The following is an 8,529-nucleotide window of genomic DNA, read 5'->3' as shown; positions in this document are numbered from 1 at the left end:
AAGATTGAGATTGTTAACAGCTTTAGTTTGCTTGGCTCCACAGTCAACGCTCTTGGCACCAGCAGCCAGGAAATGAAAAGATGTATTGTGATAGGAAAGTCTGCTGTTAGAGAGCTCTCTAAAGTACTGAAGAGCTATGGTATCACTCTGGAGACTAAGGTGCGTCTGATAAAGGCCATGTATCAGAGACCTGGGCAATGATTAGGGAGGATAGAAGGAGAATTGATGCCTTTGAGCTGTCCTGTTGAAGAAGAGTATTGAATGTATCATGTACCGCTAAGAAAATGAACAGATTCATCCTGGAGAGGGTCAAACCAGGCTGCTCCTTGGAGGCAAGAGTTCTGAAGCTTTGGCTGACATACTTTAGACATGTTGCAAGGATGGACCAGTCCTTAGAGAAGGACATCATGCTTGGGAGGGTGGATGGACAGCGCAGGAGAGGAAGACTCTCTATGGGGTTGATTGATTCAGTGAATGGGGTGATGGGAATAGATGTGTTAGAGACAGTGGGATAGGCACAGGACAGAGCAGGGTTTAGGGCTATTATACATAGGGTCGCTATGAGTTTCACGCAAATAGATGGTACATAGCAACAACAACAACAGTATACAATAATTCATAGTATTTCATATATGCGTGTTGAATTTTACACAATCTTCCATTTACATTGTTTTGTATATAACTAATTATAATTGTTTGAATCACATAGCCAAGTTTTGTAGAATATGACCAAAAAAAAGAGAAAAAGGACACAAAACCGAAAATTCAATTAAAAGACATGAAAAGACTCTTCACAAAGGAAGACATTCAGATGACCAACAGACACATGAAGAAATGTTCAAAATCCCTGGTAATAAGAGAGATCCAAATCAAAACAATGATGAGATACCACCTCACTCCAGTAGTAGTGACAAAGTTTAACAGGACAGCAAACAATAAATGTTGGGGACGTTGTGAAGAGATTGGAACTCTTATTCACTGTTGGTGAGCTTGTAAAATGGTAAAACCATTTTGGCCTTTCTTAAAAAAAACTGAACATAGAAATCCCATATGAACCAGATATTATGCTATGAACATGCTCCAAGGAAAAGAGAACTGTGGAAAGATATGTGCTTCTCTACGTTCAAAGCAGCATTATTCACAAGAACAAGAAAATGGAAACTACCCTTGTAATACAAACACTTGAGAGCTGTGATACATACACATAGTATTCCATTATGCCACATAATGGAATATTATGAAGCACTAAGGAGCAAGAACTTTGTAAAATATTTTATAGTATCGGAAGGTCTAGAAAGCATTATGCTGAGTGAAATAACTCAGTCTTAAAAGGTCAAATACTGCATAAAATGATTGTTGCAAAAATCTAAAGATAACTGAGCAATATGTGCATAAATTTTCAAAATGAGAAGAAGAAATAAGGAAGGAGACCAAAGAAGTCATCCGAGAACTCTGGTGGCAGTCTATAGAGAGTTGTTTGACTAATCCAATAGCCAACCAATTCAGGCAGTCTCCTCTTACTACAATTTGTTGTTGTTGTTATGTACCTTCAACTCAGAGCCAACTCATGCCTGAGCCTCCAATTAGGTTTTCAAAGACTAAGTCAAATGGGAGGAATTGTTCATTTTGCACTGATGTACAGGTTGATGGCAACCATCAGAGAAGTATCTTCTTTTGAATGAAAATTACAACTGCCTACAGACTATGCCACTAGACCTCCCTACCACATATACTAGGAATTGTACTATAAGTCTTAGATATTTTTTACTAGAAGTAAATTCAATTAAATTGAAGGTTACTAAAAATAAATATAAACAATTGCAAACTATTAATAACTGAAACACATAGTGTGTTAAGTATGAATCTAGGAAAACTGGAAGTTGTACAACAAGTAAAGGAACACATAAAGATCAATATAAGAGTCCATGAGCCTCATTCTTTAAGTTCTTTAGCAAAATCTTCTCTCAACAAAACAGCATGAAAAAAATGTCAGCAATAAATGTTTTTCTTGCCTTGGAAAAATGATATTTTCCTTGCATGAGTTATATCTTCCTGTTTGCTCTGGACAGAGTTTTCAGACTCAATCCTTGCTTTTCAGGAGAAAGATGAACAATCCCTTGCAGTGCAATTTATTGCCTCTAAAAACCTTCTGAAGGGTCAGCTATGAGTTGGTTCCTACTCAAGGGCACAAAACAAGAACTTAAGCACATTTGACAGTGAATCCAAGGTGGTTATTTAAAATGGTGGTTTTTTTTTTTTAGCTGAAGATGTGCTTGGCTCCAATATGGTTTGTCAGTCAGCAGTCTGATCTTATCGTGATGACTTCCTTGGCATTCTTTCTGAAACATTATTGGCTCAGCAAATGAGGTTAAAATTCAAATGGCAAATACTAAACAATCTGAAATAGCTTAATTTTTACCAAAACAGGAGTAAAATCAGTCTCTAAGAAGATCACATATTTAAGCCTAGGAGGTGACTCAAAAGATGAGAAGGAAAGTTCTATTTAAAGAATGGCAATCAGTGGCTGAAAGCTATTAAGTTCACTCTTCTAGTTCAAACAGATTTGAAACAGCAATTTGTCAGGCAACTGTTGTCACTTTAGATGTCCCAGTTGGTTTCTTTGAAGCCCTTTATTGGCTACAGAAGGCGGTTCCAGATTTTTCTAAGAACAGATTTCCACAGTTGAGCACATTTATGTTACAGTAATTATGAATCTTCCCAAATTTAATCAACAAAAGGCAATGAGTTCACATCTAAGAAAACATGCATGTGCCTCACAACTTCAGACAATGTCTTGGGGACTGTGCACAGTTAGCTACCATTTGGGTAGCTTCAGTGCCTCAATTTTACTGGACTAATGTTAGAGGGAACATTCTCTGTAGGTGATAGAAAGGGGAAGAGTCATAGATAGAGAATGACTTTTCCATTTATACTTAACTTTGACCAACAACGAACCAGATTTCAACTTGAGATTGATATATTCTGCAAAATAAAACCAAAGAAGGAATAAGAAACCTAATTTGTTTTTGTTGTGATTGCTATTTATCTTCAAGTAGCCTGTGATTTATAATGACCCTATGTACAATAGCTTTGAGCCCATCCTATCTTACTGTCTCCCACATACCAATCCCCATTTCTCCAGATATCAATACAACTCATCTGGGGTCTTCCTTTCCAGCATTGTCCCTTTTCACCCTTCCAAGCATGATTTCCCTCTTCAAGGACTAGTCTCTCTTGGCAACATGTCCAAAATATGTGAGATGGAACTTTGAAGTCATTGCTTGCAAGAAGCAATTTGATTTTACCCTCTCCAGGACAGACCTATTTTGACAGTCCATGGTATGCTTTCTTCTCCAATACCAGAACTCAAAGGTATCAATTCTTCTTATATCTTCCTTAGTTATTGTCTTGCTCTCTGAGAGACAAGCAATTGTGAAGGCCATGGCCTGGATCAGTTGCACCTTAGTCTTTAAACTGACGTAGTTGCTCTTCACCACTCTGGAGAGGTTCCTGAGAGAAGATTTTCCTAATATAACTTGCCTTTTGATTTCCTGATTGCTGATGTCAAGAATGTTGATTGTGGGACCAAATAAAGTGAAATTCTGAAAAAAATCTCGATATCTTCACCATCAATCGTGGTGTTGCTAATAGCCCAGTGGTGAGATGTTTATTTTCTTGATGTTGAGCTTCAATGTAGCATTAAAAAATAATAAAAATCCATGAAACACACAATGGACCAGTCTGGAGGACATTGTGTTTAAAGAAATAACACAAGCACAAAAGGATAAACACAGTATAAAAATTGCATTATTAAAAAAAAAAGGTAGACCATGAGGGGATGTGGGGAGTGCAGAAATAGAATGAATGACCATTGTAAAGGATTAAAGGAAGGGGTGATCAATTTGAAACTAATGGACAAAAGCATAATATATCTATTGCAAGTAGATTATTAGAAATACTGTAATAATGACCTGAAATAGAACTAGCATATGATAATATGTTAAGAGGAAAATAAGGAGAGAGGAGTTTGGGGAAAAGTGTTATGAAGAAACATCTGTTTAAAAATAAGTTTCTAAAGAAAAAAATAAAATAATCAATATGGTTTTCACTTCAACAGAAAAAAAATCCTAACAAGTAGTACAATAAAAAAACAGAGGAAAAAATTGAAGTTGTCCAAGATTTCATTCTACTTGGATTCATGATCAACTCCCATGATGCAGCAGTCACAAACAAACAAACAAAACAACACCCTTTTAATGTGATAAGTAGCAAGGGCTTACCTTAAGGATTAAAGTGTGTTTGACCCCAGGCCATAATATTTAACATTATGCTATAGTGAGTCACTGTATTGAAAGGAATTGGCAGACACAGAAAAATTTCATGAAACAACACATGAGCAAGAGCCTATGGTGATGAAGGAAGAAGTTAAAGCTGATTTGAAAGAAATAGCCAAAAATAAGGCCCCAGGAATAGATGGTCTACCAATTGACATATTTCAGCTAACAGATGCTTCCCTGGATGTGCTCACCAAGTTGTGCCAAGAAATCTGGAGAACAACCACTTGGCCAACTGACTGGAAGAGATCTATATTTGTTCCCATTCCAAAGAAGGGTGACCCAACAGAGTGTAGAAACTATAGAACAATCTCACTGATTTCACATGCAAGCAAGATTTTACTGAAGATTATCCAAAAACGACTGGAACTGCACATCAGCAGAGAACTTCCAGAAGACCAGGCTGGGTTTAGAAGGGGTAATAGTAGTAGGCATATTGTAGCTGATGTTAGATGGATCTTAGCTGAAAGCAGGGAATACCAGAGGAATGTCTATCTGTGTTTCATTGACTATGCAAAGGTGTTTGACTGTGTGTATCATAGCAAACTGTGGCTGACTCTGAGAAGAATGGGAATCCCAGAACACTTGATCGTGCTAATGCGAAATCTATACTTGGACAAAAGAGACAGTCATCACAACAGAGCAAGGAAACACTACATAGTTCACAATTGGAAATGTATATGCCAGGGATGTGTGCTGTCTCCATACCTTTTCAACCTGTATGTGGAACAGATTATCTGGGAGGCTGGGCTCTATGAGGAGAAGTGTGGCATCAGGATTGGTGGAAGATCTATCAACAATCTGCATTATGCAGATGACAAAACCCTGCTTGATGAAACTGAGGAGTATTTGAAGTGCTTGCGACAGAGGGTCAATGACTGTAGCTTTCAATATGGATTGAGGCTCAATGTCAAGGAGACAAAGATTCTCTCCAGTGGACCAATTGGCAGCATCAGGATGGATGGTGAAGAGACTGAGATTGTTAACAACTTTAATTTGCTTGGCTCCACAGTCAACATTCTTGGCACCAGCAGCCAGAAAATTAAAAGACATATTGCCTTGGGAAAGTCTACTGTTAGGGACCTCTTCAAAGTAATGAAGAGCAATGGTGTCTCTCTGTACACTAAGGTGCATCTGATACAGGCCATGGTCTTTGTAATCGCTTGTTATGAGTCAGAGAATTGGGCAATGGCTAGGGAGAATAGAAGGAGAATTGCTGCCTTTGAGCTGTGGTACTGGAGAAGAGTATTGAGAGTACCATGCACTGCTAAGAAAACAAACAGATTCATCCTGGAAAGGGTTAAACCAGGCTGCTCCTTGGAGGCAAGAATTCTGAGGTTTCGTCTGACATATTTTGGACATGTTGTAAGGAGGAACCGGTCCTTGGAGGGGACATCATCCTTGGGAGGATGGAGGGACAGCACAAAAGGAAGACCCTCTATGAGGTGATTGATTCAGTGACTGGGGTAATTGGGATGGGCGTATTGGAGACAGTGTGATTGGCACAGGATAGAGTAGAGTTTAGTGCTGTTGTACATAGGGTCGCTATGAGTCACAAATGAGTCGACAGCACATAGCAACAACAACAACTGTATGTTTTAGAAGCAGGGGTGGCAACTACTTCCTAAACAATGTGCCTCTGGAAACTATAAACTTTGATTAAGGACAATAGGTATAGAAATGCGTCAGGCCTTTTGTTCATAGAGGTGCTATGATTCATGCTCAACTGGACAGCAATTAACAACAACAATATATGCGTGTGGAAATTGACAATGGATAAAAAAGACTAAAGTAGAAGGGAGGTGCTCTCATGGCTTAGAGGTAAGGAGTATGTTCCCATCCCAAAGGCCCTCTGTTAGAATTCACCAGCTGATCTGTGGGAGAAAGATAAATTGTGAGTAATCAATGCCCAGATAATTTGCTGGCTCTGAAAAATCCAGTAGGGAATCAGCTACAAGTAGGCTCCAACTTAATGACTGTTGTTATTGCTATGTGCCATCAAGTTGCTTGCGACTCATAGCGACACTATAGACAACAGCCCTAAACCCTGCTCTATGCTGTGCTAATCACACTGCCTCTGACACACCTATCCTTATTATCCCAGTCACTGAATCAATCCACCTCATAGAGGGTCTTCCCCTCCTGTGCCGTCTCTCCACCCTCCCAAGCATGATGTCCCTCTCCAAGGATCTGTCCCTCCTTACAACGTGTCCAAAGTATGTCAGATGAAGCCCCAGAATCCTTACACAACAAAAAAAGAAGAATGGTAGAAACATTTTGAATTTTGGTATTGGTGAGGAATTCTGAGTATACCATAGGCAGCCAAAAGAAAAAAAAGAAAAAAACAAAACAAAAAACAAAAAAAACAAACAAAACACCACAAATAAATCTTGGACAAAGAACAGCCAAAATGTTCCTTGCATACAATGATTGTGAAATATCATCTCATATACTTTGGCCATGTCCCTGGGAAAGGATATCATACTTATAGAGTCAGAAAAAAAGTAGAAATCCTTCAATGAGATATGATAGACACGTATCTTAAGTACAATATAATAATGATGATAGCATAGAAGCAAGAAGTGGGGTTTTATTTTTTTAGTTTGTATGTGTGTTTTCTTTTAGAGTCATTGTGAGCAAGAACCAATAGGCTGACACCTGAGCAACATATTTGTGCATATGTAATGAATTGTTGTTATTGTTGTTATTAGCTGTCTTTAAGTAAGACTCAGAGTCACCCTATGAACAAAAGATCTGAAACTTGTTCTATCCTGTGCCATCCTCACTCTTTCTTACACACAAGAGCTCATTGCAATAGTCACTTCCTCTTGGTTGAGGGAACTCTTCTTTGTAGACTATCCATCCTTCCCACCATCATACCCATCTCCAAGGAATAACCATTCTAGCAACATGCCCAAAGTATGTGAGGCCAAGCCTCATCATTCTTGTCTCCAAGGAGCATTCCAGCTGAAGTCTCTTGAAAACATATTTGTTTGTTCTCTTGGCCATTCATGGGCTGTTCAGTGCTGTTCTTCAATATCATAGTTCAAAGGCGTCAATTCTTTTCCTGTCATCCTTATTCATTGTCCAGCTCTCAGATGCATAGCAATTAATCAGAAAGACTATGACTTGAATCAGATGCACATTAGTACTCAAGCTGGCATCACTATTCCTCCATAATTAGGAGAGACCCTTAACTTCAGATTTTCCCAGTGCAATGCATGTTCTTATTTTTCTGACAGCTGGTAACAAGGATATAAGAGAGATGAAGCAGTTGACAGTTTCAGTCTCCTCTCTTTCCATTCATGATGCTGCCTGTTGGTCCAGTGGGAAGAATATTTCATTTGCCTGCATTGAGATGCAATCCATACTGAAGGCTGCATTCCTTGATTCCTTGATAGTGTCACTAGTCTATGTTAGGAAATTTGGAGGACAGCTGTTTGGCCAATGGGTTGAAAGAGGTCCATATTTATTTCCATTCCAGTGAAAGGTGATCCAACTGAATGTGGAAACTATTAAAGAATATAATTAATATCACATGCAAGCAAAATACTGTTGAAAATCATTGAAAAATGGCTGATAGCAAACTGCCAGATGTGCAAGAAGGATTTGGAAGAAGCCATGGCACCAGGGATATCATTGCTGATGTCAGATGGATCGTGGCTGAAAATAAGGCACACTAGAAGAATGTCTGTTTGTGCTTTATTGAAATTCCAAAGGCATTTGACTGTGTGGATCATAGCAAGTTGTGGCTGACATTGAGAAGAATGAGAATACCAGAGCATTTAATTGTGCTCGTGTGCAGCCTACACTTGGACCAGGAGGCTGTTGTGTGAACAGAGCAGAGAAACACTGCATGGTTTAAAACTGAGAAGGGGGTTTGACAGGGTAGTATTCTTTCTCCATACTTATTCAATCTGTATACTGAGAAAATATTCTGAGAAGCTGAACTTTATGAAGAGGAGTGTGGCATCAGGATTTGAGGGGGATTCATCAATAACTTGTCTTATGCAGAAGACACAACCTTGCCTACTGAAAGTGAGGAGGACTTGAAGCACTTTTTTCAGAAAATGAAATATGTAAATATCAAATATAGAGAGAATTTATTTTCCTATGATTGAATCACCTAATTTCATCACCAAAGTTACCTTCCAGATTTATTTTAACACCTAGTGTTGTTGTTGTTGTTATGTGA

Source organism: Elephantulus edwardii, unplaced genomic scaffold (assembly GCF_000299155.1).
Source record: "Elephantulus edwardii isolate Elephantulus edwardi_28Jun2011 unplaced genomic scaffold, EleEdw1.0 scaffold00435, whole genome shotgun sequence".
NCBI classification, from domain to species: Eukaryota; Metazoa; Chordata; class Mammalia; order Macroscelidea; family Macroscelididae; genus Elephantulus; species Elephantulus edwardii.
This window is presented reverse-complemented; position numbering follows the sequence as displayed.